This window comes from Pinus tabuliformis, chromosome X (assembly GCF_031772625.1).
Source record: "Pinus tabuliformis cultivar Carrire ecotype Pingquan chromosome X, CPIR1, whole genome shotgun sequence".
In the NCBI taxonomy this organism is placed as follows: domain Eukaryota; kingdom Viridiplantae; phylum Streptophyta; class Pinopsida; order Pinales; family Pinaceae; genus Pinus; species Pinus tabuliformis.
In genome coordinates, this window is record NC_142308.1 from 1,405,290,786 (window position 1) to 1,405,303,139 (window position 12,354).

Consider the following 12,354-nt stretch of genomic DNA (forward strand, 5'->3'; position numbering starts at 1 on the left):
CAGAAAATAAACAACGCGAGAGCATAACACATAAAACACATATACACAAATATTTTCCCCTAGATCCCAAAACCAGGACTACCAGCTTGATCTTTCATTATGTTCCTTTCAATGTTACAATACATATTTATACATGTTGAAGCATCGAATACCATGGACCGAAAACCATCGCATCCAAAACCATGGACCAAAAACCATCGCGTCCAAAACCATGTGTGAAAAATCATGTACAAAACCATAGGTAGGTCCGCCCAACCTAATATAGGGTCCAAAAACAAAATTTCCCGGGGCATTTCCCCGAACCCCATAGAGTGGGGTTATCTGCACCCCTCAAACCCCTTGTGACTCCCCCCGCTACACAATCAGTGCAACGAAGGGGGGGCTTCGCCCCCCTTCTAACCCCCCGGTTAACTACATGGGCTAGTCGTGGGAAGAATATAACACAACCCAACAAATAAAATGTTGTTACTACTCTATCATTGTTTTTCTTGTAGGTACTTCACTAGTGTTGCTACTCCACTAGTGTTGTTACTCCTCCAATGTTGTTACTCCTCCAGTGTTGATTTCGTCTCAATATTTCACTGGTGTTGTTACTCCTCTAGTGTTGTTACTCTGCAGATGTCGATTTCATCTAAATTCTCATCCGGTGTTGTTACTCTTGTTTTGTTACTCCTTCGGTGTTGTTACTCCTCCAGCGTTGTTACTCCTCTAGTGTTGTTACTCCTTCGGTGTTGTTACTCCTCCAGTGTTGTTACTCCTTCAGTGTTGTTACTCCTCTAGTGTTGTTACTCCTTTGGTGTTGTTACTCCATTCATTGTGATTCTGTCTAAGCACACTAGTGTTGTTACTCCATTCGTCGTGATTCTGTCTAAGTTGTTACTCCTCTGGTGTTGTTTCTTTGTTTGTCGCTATTGTCTAAGAACACGGGTGTTGTTACTCCCCCAGAGTTGTTACTTTGTTCGTCACGATTATCTAAGTACACTGGTGTTGTTAATCCTCCAGTGTTGTTACTGCTCCAGTGTTGTTACTCTGTCAAGGTAAGTTGCCAGGTACTTTCCCAACCGACTTCATGGATTTGATTGATATTTCACCTATGACATCACTAGACATGATCATGGACGATCATCCCTTAATTGGGGGGGTGTATCGTATTTAATGGTTAAAGATGTTGTATTTAATAGAAATGATGATCTATCATTATCACTATTGAACCTCACACCAACTCGTACATTCCACGATCATTATTCTGATCACCACCATACCTTTCACATTAATCCATACGCATTGGAACTTGAACTCCATACAATTACATTGAATTACAGTCCTTCCCAATGCGTTGTAATAATTGTCATCACAACTTTATCGGCTAACACTCTCCTCAATGGTTTTGTTGCTACAAAGCAACTAGAAGAATGGGTGGGCAAGTTGTTAGGCATGAACTGGAAGACAACGTAGGTTCGGCGCCATCTCTATGTATGGCAAGTTTTTCAAGATGCGGGATGCCACACCTATTTTGAGAGGTTGCAGGGATTTGATGAAGTTGTTACAGTCGAATTTACATTGAATTTGGATGGGAATTATTCTAGAGTCTATGGGCTAGACATTCCTGTCACTGAAGAAATTATCTCGGCTGTCAGTGGGTTGTCACAAGGAGGGCATAAATGGTTCGCCCAGAAATCACCCTTACCAGAATTTCTAGAATTATTCTTATAGGCAGGAGAAACCGTGGTTCAGAAGGGAAGGGGATATGATCGAAAATCCTTGCCACATCCATGTGTCGAGGTCACGTACTTCGTTGTGCGATACATTACTTACGAAGGTCAACTCTCTACCTTGTTCAAATACCATTTTAAAATTCTTGCATGCCTTTGGTTTTGTCATGTGCATTCTCTGGATATGCCATATTTCTTATGGAATAACCTTCAGTTAATGGCACGGTCTGCTCATCGATCATGTCAACCGTTGGTGGTCCTCACAAACCACGAGCTTGTCAGGCTACTGACGGTGCATGTCCTGTCACAGACTTCCGTGGCTTGGCCACAATTCACTGAATTAGCAGAAGAGGAACTTGCGGCCATGATGTCGGAAAGAGAGGAAGAAGAATTAGTGGTAGAGGAAGAAGTCGCAGACGATGCTGCTACACAAGAATTAATGTCGGTTGTCGAACAATTGGAATAATTGGTGACAAAACAAGTTGCAACAGAATCACCAGTAGAGGAAGGGGTCGCAGATGATGCTATTACACAAGAACCAACATCAACTGCTGACTTGGAAGAAGAAGAAATGGAGGTAGAAGGGAGTGTAGACGACGTTGCTACACAAGAACCAGTGCCGACTGCCGACCTAGAAGCAAGAGAAATGGAAGTAGAAGGAAGCACAAGCAACATTGTTACACAAGAACCAACATCGACTGCTAAATTGATGGAAGAATTTTCGGCAGTGGAAGAAACTGCAGGCAACGTTGTTACACAAGAACCATCGTCGCCTACGAAAGTGGTAGAGAAACCGGTGGAGGAAGCAGAAGTTGTAGTCGATGTTGTTACAAAAGAACCAACGTCAACTGCCGAGCAAGCGGACGAAATGAAAAAACAAGCGAAACAAGAAGAAAGGAGAAGAATAATGTGGAATAGTCAGTAGAAAAGGGGAAGAATAAAGATTTGAAACAACATGTGCTTAAAGGATGGAAATTGAAGAAGATATCCCTCGTTCTCCGCTTTTCGCTTCCCTGCCAAGAGGGGCAAGAAAATTTTGCTCCCCTAAATGCTTGCTGAAAGAAAAAATCTCTCCCCCCATACTAAGATTTTTAGGGAAAGTTACGGGCACCATCATTGACACCGTCACACAAGAACCAGTGTCGATTGGTGGACAAATTGGGCAAATTGAAGAACTGGTTGTCGACACTATTACATAAGAACCAATGTCGACCGAGGGGCAAGTTGAAGAAACTTTGGCTGATATTGTTTGCACAAAGCCATTGGAAGAAAACGTTGTTGTTGGTAGCAACCCGCAAGGGCCAAAACCAGTTTTTGAGAAATGGTAGAAGATGACCAGGCAACAGAGCAGCCACAGGAAAAGGGTGTTGAAAATGCTACTCCACAAGGGCCTGTTGTGGCTCCAAAGTCATTCAGGGAAATATGGAGGGTCCAAGACCTGCAAAAGAGGATGTTGGGGTCATCCCCCAAGTTGTGGAGTAGAGAGAAGAAATACGGGAACACATAGTCACATGGAGGCCTTGTCAAGGGAGTGACTAGGGCTCTAGGTTAGGGAAAAATTGATTTGTCTTAGGAATTGGACACCTAGAGGGATTGGGTTACTCTTGGGGGTCCTGTGGCACATAAGGGAAGTCAGTAAGGTCTAGTTGTGTCAACTCCATTTTGTTAAGGTCATCTAGGAGGTTGAGTCATATCATAGTAACCCCTCATCTCATGTTTACCCTGGGTAAACCGGTGAAGGTGGGTAGAAATGAGAGGAGCCAACGTTACAGGGTGGTATCATAGCGGGTTACGCTCTCTTTGGGTCATATATGATACCAGAAGGTGGTATCAGGGCGTGGTTTCGCTCTCTTTGGGTAAGTCTGATGTTGTCAAGGTTATGGTTGTCATACATGGGATCAGGGTATAGAGTTGGTATGGTCACGCATGATGTTGTTGTGATGTTATGTTATTACATGGATATGATTATGATTATACATGTACATGCTAATGTGGACTGATCTTGCAAATGAAATAATCCCTGAACATCACTGAGGTATGGATTTGATTTTGGTATCTATTTGGGTTATTTGACATGGTATACTTGCAGGAAGAAGAGAGTTCAAGATGACAAGCAAAATGGTAGACTACAGTTCCCGTGACTCTCCCTACAAATCAGTTGGGCAGCAAGGAGAACAATATTCTCTTGGAAAAGCAAATACATTAAGAAGCTTGACGGCAGAGATCAAAAGTTGCAAAGAAGACAATGATAGGTTGGTTGAGGCTTAAGAAAGACTTGTAATGGCTCAAGAGAAGCAGGTAGAGGCTAATGCAGCAATCCTTCATAGCTTGTCAGAATTACAGAGACAGGGACAACTGAGGATCAGTCAAGAGAAGGAAGAGAAAACTAATGGAGCCTATGGTAGCATGTCTCAGTCTGGATACAGATTGGATAAAGGGGACATAGTTAGAGGTGGAAAATCCTTGGATACACATGATAGGAGGACTGGTATGTATGGGCATCCTTCTAGTTCCTCATCTAGGAGAAATCATTAAAATCATCACCGTCATCATCCTTGTAGGAGGAGGGAGTATTTACCTGAGGAGTTCAAGAAAGTGAAGCCTCCTACATTTGATGGAGAGATGAAGAACGCAGAAAATTCAGGTTACTTGGAATGAAGAAATTATTCATATTTCACAGCTACACAGAGAACATGAAAGCCAAGATAACCACTTTTAGTCTTAAAGGGAAGGCAAACATCTGATGGGAGGATGTGACGAATGTCAAGGGAATTCGAGAAGAAGACTTAATTTGGGATTATTTTGAGAGGATCTTCAAGAAAAAGTACCCATTGGAGAGGTACTATGATGATATAGCTAAGGCGTTTTATGAGCTACAGATGGGTTCTATAACAGATGATGAGTACACTAGCATATTCTTGGAGTTGTTGAGGTATGTTCCATATCTCAAGGAGGATAAGGCTAAGATTTAGAGATTCATCAGTGGATTTCCAACACCATATAGAGACCAGATTGATTTTGATGAGCCTAGATCGTTAGAGGAATCCATCCGAAAATTGAAGCATTGTTATGAGCAGTCAAAGCGAAAAGTTGAGCCTAAACATGACTTGAAGGGAAATGAGAAAGTAAAAGGAAAATGATCACCGAAGCAGGGAAGACCTCAAGATGAAAGTGAGAAAGAAAATGTTGATCCTTATAAGAAGTTCAATGCAATTGAGAAGGGGCATGTGTCACAACAAACTAGAGGTGATAGTAGAGCATCATTGCAGTGTTGGATATGTGGAAAATACCATCGTAAGAAGGATTGTCCATTGCATTAGGGAGGTATGCTTCATATCTATAGTGCTCAGGAGGCACAGAAAGTTGGGGATGTTGTTCATAGTATTCCCCGAATCTATGCGGTTGTGGACAACAGGCAGGCGAATCATCAAGCATCTATCATTGAGATGGACGGTACACTTTGTGATCAAGTTATTTCTATTTGATTGATCCTGGATATAATTATAGTTATGCTAATCCTAACATGGTGGATAAGTGTGGCTTGAGAAAAGAAGTGCATGCAAATTCGTGGTTGGTGCAGTTGGCTACAGGTACGAATAAGAGAGTTCATCATTGGGTAAGAACTTGTGCATTTGAGTTGAATGGTATGCCTACAACATCGCATTTGAATGTACTGCCATTGGGATCGTATAATATGCTTTTGGGTATGGATTGGTTGTATCTTCATAGGACCAAGGTAGATTGCTATGACAAGGCTATTGAGTGCCTAGATGATAATGGAGAGAAGAGAATCTTGCAGGGGAAGAAGAATCCTACATCAATGAGGATGGTCACAACTATGTAGGCTAAGTGCAGTTGCAGGAAAGGGTGTGTGATGTTTGCAGTTCATATTTCCAGTGACAAGGGTAAGGATGTTGAGGATGCAGAAATATTCAAGAGGTACCCTATATTGCAGCAGTTTCAGGATGTGTTTCCAGTAGAGATTCTAGAGTTGCCTCCGCACAGGGAAGTATACTTTTCTATTGAGTTGGTACCAGGGGCAACACCAACATCAAAGACACCTTATAGGATAAGCACATCAGAGTTAGTGGAGTTGAATTACAATTGAAGGAAATGCTTGAAAAGGGGTATATTGGACTGAGTGTATTGCCTTGGGGTGCACCAATATTGTTTGTGAAGAAGAAGGATGGTACTCTTAGATTGTGCATTGATTACAGGTAGCTGAATAAGGTGACGATCAAGAATAGGTACCCATTGTTGAGGATTGATGATTTGTTTGATCAGTTGAAGGGAGCAAAAATGTTCTCAAAGACATCTTTGCGATCAGGATACCATCAGGTAGGCATCAAAGAAGAGGACATCTACAAGACTGCCTTTAGGACCATGTATGGAATTTAAGAGTTTGTTGTAGTTCCATTCAGTTTGACTAGTGTTCCAACTACTTTTATGTGTTTTATGAATAGTGTGGTGCATCCTTATCTGGACAAGTTTGTTATTGTATTCATTGATGACATCTTGATATATTTTAAGAATGAGGAAGAGCGTGTCGAGCATTCAACAACAATGTTGAGATTGATAAGACAGCATCAAATGTATGCTATCTTAGCAAGTGCAGTTTCTTTCAGACAAAAGTAAACTACTTAGGACATGTTGTTTCCAAGAATGGCATAGAAGTAGATCTGGAGAAGGTAAAGGCTATCATGGAGTGGATAGCTCCTAGGTATGTGGATAAAGCCAAATCATTCATGGTCTTAACAGGTTACTATAGGAGGTTCACCAAGGACTTATCACGCATTGCATATCATATTACATCATTAAAAAGAAAAGGTAATAAGTTTGAATGGATAGAGGAGTGGGCATCTAGTTTTGAGCAATTTAAGTAGTTGTTGACAAATGCTCTAGTGTTAAATATTGCAGATCCAAATAAAGAGTTTGTAGTATTTACATATGCTTACAAGAGAGGGCTTGGTGGAATCCTTATGCAGGAAGGACAAGTGATATGCTACGAGTCCAGGAAACTGAATGAGAACAAACAGAACTACATGACTCATGATCTTGAGTTGGCAGCTATTATTCATGCCTTGAAGATGTGGAGACATTATCTTCTTGGCAGGAGGTTTGTGTTGATGAGCGATCACAATGGACTAAGATATTTGTTTGACCAACCGAATTTGAATGCCAGGCAAGCTAGATGGTTGGCTACCCTTAGTGAGTTTGAATTTGAGATCAGGTACATTAAGGGAAAGGAGAACAAGGTTGCAGATGCTCTCAACAGGAAAGTGCAGTTGAACCATGTTGCAACAATGAGCTCATATGGGACAAATTTACAAGATCAAATCTTACAGGCAGGACAACAAGATGACATGTACAGGGAGCTTATGCTTAGGTTACAACAGGGTATAGGTGATCAGGATGTGGATTATCATCTTATAGCAGATGGCTTGGTGAGATTTAGGGACAAGATCTATGTGTCGAATGACAGTGAATTCAAGAAGCTTATCTTGAGGGAGTTTCATGTAAAACCATATTCAGGTCACCTAGGATATCAAAAGATGTTGACAATAGTAAATAAGTTCTACTACTGGCCAAATTTGAAGAAGGAAGTGGCAGAGTTTGTGGCGAGATGTTTGGATTATCAGCAGGTCAAAGTAGAGTGTAAGCATCTAGGTGGGTTGCTTTATCCTATTCCGATTCTAGAGTGGAAATGGGAGGTCATTTCCATGGATTTCATTATAGGTCTTCTGAGGACATCGAGGCAACATGATTCTATCATGGTTGTGGTAGACAGGTTGAGTAAGGTAGCTCACTTCATTCCAGTAAAGACTACTTATTCAACTAGTGAGGTAGCACAGGTCTTCATCAGGGAGATTGTGAGATTGCATGGTGTTCTGAAGAAGATTGTGTCAGACATGGATGCCAAGTTCACTTCCAAGTTTTGGAAGGAGTTGTTTGCAAGATTGGGGATAGAGTTGACCTTCAACACAACTTATCATCCACTGAAATATGGTCAAACAGAGAGGTTCAAGAGGTTACCGGAGTACATGTTGAGGATGTATGTGATGCAGTGATAGAGGAGATGGGAGGAGTACCTTCCAATGGTTGAGTTTTCATACAAATGGTTATCAAGAGTCATTAAGGATGAGTCTGTTTAAGGCACTGTATGGGCAGAGTTATGTTATATACAATTTTGTGCCTTGCAACATCAGGCATGAATTGTCAATAATCCAAGGGATCCAAAGTCCCTAAACATGATGTTCCTACCCCTAGAGGAACAAGGTCAGCAAACCAACAGCTCTCAGATCAGTTCTCCACCCGAAAACACTCAAAAACAGGCAATCCTGAAATCAAAGCAGGTGCTCCACTAGGCTTCTGCGCTGAAACTCAACTCCTCCATGGTGTACTTGCGTTGCAAAGCAGGTAGAACAAAGGCCACCTGCGCTGAGCGAGATGGGACAAGTGGCACACTGAGTCATTGCTCTGGAATCTTCCAAAAATGACACTTGGATCAGGGATTTCGCCTTGTGATGAGTCAGAGGCTCTGTTTCTCCAAGTGGAAGCAAGGTTCTCCAAGTGGACTCAAGAACTGAAGATCAACTGAAGAGAGAGAGGACACAAGGCAGCTACACATCAGTTGCAAGCTGACTCATCCTTTCTCAATTCATCTATATATTGAGCTCTCTCCTATGATCTCAGGAGGCTGGAATTTTGTGCAAAGTAATGATATGCTGTTGGTTTCACTATAGAACTATTGGGTGATTGCTTGAAGGAGGTGAAGAGGAGAAATTCTTTCTGCTGGGAGGTGTTGCTGGATTGGGGCCTTCAATGGTTCTAACCTTCTCAGAACTTTACTTCTTCCATTAATAAAAGCTATTGAGGTTCTTCTATATGCATTTGTTTCAATGATGTATTGTGATGATTGTATATTTGATTTATGCTAATCCTTGAATCAGTTATGAATGCATGCTTCTTGTAGTTTCCTTCTTTGTTATTTTGCAGGATCTCATTGTAGCTGGGCCAGCAAAAGGGCAAAGAGCTAGGAGCAAGCAGCAAAGAGAAGAGATTGGAGCAAATATTAAGCGCAAGGCAACGGTTAGTGCATTTCTTCATTCTCTCTTCTTTGATGAATGAGTAAGCTCCTGGAATTGATGAAAAACTGGCGAAAATTTCATCAAAATCTGTGAAAAATTGTTGTTTTTATGCCCCAACGCAGGTACCCAGTGTACTACTTGCGCTGAAGGACAAGCTGCCTTCATACAGCTTGGCTTCCAACGCAGTTTTCGAAAGGGGAACCTGCGCTGATCAGAGGGCGCCCTGGCAAAACCCCAGAGGCTCAATAGAACAGCAAAACAGGCATAAAACAGGAAAATGAAACCATGAAAATGAAGAGCTAAGGTTTAGCTCCTACCTGGTCCAAACGGCGCCGAAAATCGTCCGCAGAATCTCCCGGAATCAGCTGGTAAAAATCAAGGGGAAAGAGGCTCCTCCAAAGCTCCAACAAGCAAAATACAAATGAAATGGTAAAATGAGAGGTAAAAACCCTTTTTATTTGCTTTTTACGTGGGTCAAGGTAAATATTAATGTGTTAATCTCATTTTCAAAGTAAATATTACTCATTTCTAACTAGTTTGTTGCAGCAATTTGAAAATGCAGTACGATCAGTGAAAAAGAGAAGCTAGTTATGGTAAAAAATCAAAAGTAAACCATATAATCGAGCAGTTTTAGCACATAGTTCATGCTCGTTAAAAAATAAACATAAGTTGTGAGCAATCTTCCCCTAGAGTTCGAGCTCACCTAGAAAAAATGAACCGGTAAATAACCTTGGTAAATGTAACCTTTGACAGCCATATTAAAGCCCTTGGTCGTGTTCTTGCAGTCTCACCTCCATCCGTTCATTTGGCCAATCGTTCATCTCCATATGTTTGTTTACCCATTTTGAGGAACAGCTGCGAAGAGTGATTTCACTAAGCCATCCTTGTGACACTGCCGTGATTGGAAAATTCCAACCTGTACCTGGAATCTGCTGCTACCCCTGTTTATCACTCGTTCCTCAAAAGACGAGTCTCCTTTGAGCTCTTTTCTCCTGACTCGTAAAATATGAAAAGTTTGCCGAGTTTTGGCCTTCCAGCTCGTTAAACGACCGGAAGAGCTATCCCTCCTCTAGATTTTAATCTTTTTGGACCTGAGGGATTATTGCACAAAAAGATCGAGCGCTTGTTTTGTTCGGCTCGTTAAAAGTACCGAAAACTCATCCCTTCTGTATTGTTTTATACTTTTTCGGACTTAAGGGATTAGATGACGAAAAAGGAATTCTGGAGTTGACTTTATGTACCTTTTCAGACTCTCTAAAAATGAAAAGGACCGAGTTATCCTTGTCGTTAGACTCGTTAAATTCATTAAATAGCACAAACTTGTCTTTAGACGAGAACGAGTTTCCCCATCGCTAGGCTCGTTAAAACATAGCGATGGGCTTGCCCGAAGGGCAGGTTATAGAACAAGCATATGTTATCCTCCTCAAGCTTGACAAAAATAAAGAGGTACTAGTCAGCAATGACTGGGGAAAAATTGGGAGAACCTCACAGCTTTAATGGTAGCAAGTCGCTCTTGAACATGACACTTTGTCCTTCGTATCGCATCGGGTTGGGTTGTTTCATTCACCGGTCTCATCACCATGGTCCTCGCCACACCATCCACAGTTGGGGTAATGCTACCGATCCATCACATCAGTGTCGTTATATGTTCAAGAGATGTTGTTCTGCAAAGAGTCAACCGTGTCCCATCCACTGCCATACATTGTCCTTCATCCATTTCATGACCGCCACCCTGAATCATACATCACAGTTTGTTTTCACCTCATCACAATCACTAGCTCCGTTCCGTGTCAATGATGTGGGATTCATTAAGGCCCTCCTTTGATGGATCGCTCCTTGTCGACATCAGCTCATTATCCAAGGAGTTGATCTAGGAACAACCCCTTCAGTACTTTGAAGCTTGCATGCCTCAATGGCAAGTTTCTCACTTCCGGCGACAGGTATACATCAATGACCTTCGACTAGAGGATTTCGCATGGTGGTCGACGCCAAGTCCTTTATTCCCAACATGTGAATTGTACTGCTGTACCTTGAGGGTCATCATCCTTATCGGTGATTCCTCTCGCGCTTGTTAACGGTTTACATCATTGACCGGTAATCAAGCGATGTCCTTCCATGTTCGACTTCAAGAAATTCTCACATGGATCGACTTGTACATCGAGTGAAGATCGGAAGAGATTGAAGACCCCAGATCTAGTTTCATCCATCCGGGCTGCGATATATATTCAGGATATAAAGACATTTGATGTGTACATCATTGCAGCAGATGATCATCCTTCTCAAAGGATGATAATTTCAGCAGAGAATTATCAGTCTACCATCAGACGATCGTTTGTTCTATGTACCAAAATGAATTTATAAAGCTGAGCATGGGAATGCCCGCCTCAGCTAGATCATGAAAAAGTATGAAAAATAATGTATTGTATTGTATCTTATTACAGGACACTTCTCAGCAGATTGAATGAACTTCGGATCCTCCTAATAAAGCATTTCACCCGATAAACGACCTCATACTTTAGGGGGCATCTGTTATAGACAATTTTGTGCCTTGCAGCATCAGGCATGAATTGTCAATAATCCAAGGGATCCAAAGTCCCTAAACATGATGTTCCTACCCCTAGAGGAACAAGGTCAGCAAACCAACAGCTCTCAGATCAGTTCTCCACCTGAAAACACTCAAAAACAAGCAATCCTGAAATCAAAGCAGGTGCTCCACTAGGCTTCTGCGCTGAAACTCAACTCCTCCATGGTGTACCTGCGTTGCAAAGCAGGTAGAACGAAGACCACCCGCACCGCTGCAACCAATAGTTGCAGTTGGGCCTTTCGCCAAATGGGGCATCGATTTCATGCAATGTAACCCCACCTCGACCGGGGGGCATGGGTATATTATAGTCGCTGTTGACTATTTTACCAAATGGGCCGAGGCGATGCCTACATTGGATAACACTGGCGAAACAGCTGCCCTTTTCTTTTTTAATCATGTAGTCGCCAGGTTCGGCGTACCACAGGCTATAGTTACGGATCATGGATCGCATTTTCGCAATCACATGATGGTCGAATTGGCTGCCAAACTAGGGCTATCTCACGACAGCTCTACCCCATATTATCCACAAGCTAACGGACAAGTTGAGGCAATCAACAAGGTCCTGAAGCGTATGTTGCAAAGGATGATCGGGGTTCATAAAAGAAGGTGGCACCTAATCCTGTACTCAGCCTTGTGGGCTTACCGAACATCGGTAAAGAACGCAATCGGGTTCACACCTTTTCAATTGGTGTATGGCCTGGAAGCAGTCTTACCAATCCAGTGCGAAATTTCGTCGCTTAAACTCGCAATTCATCTCCTCCCCGGAACTTCGGAAGAAGAGGCTCGTTTCTTGGAATTAATCCACTTGGATGAAACCCGTCGTGATGTCGCTTTGGCTAACGAAGCCCATAAGAAACGAGTCAAGGCTCAGTTCGACAAAAATGTCAAACCCTGTGTCTTCTCAGAAGGTGATTTAGTCTTGCTTTATGACCAAGAATCCGATAAATTAGGAGCAGGTAAATTCAATTCC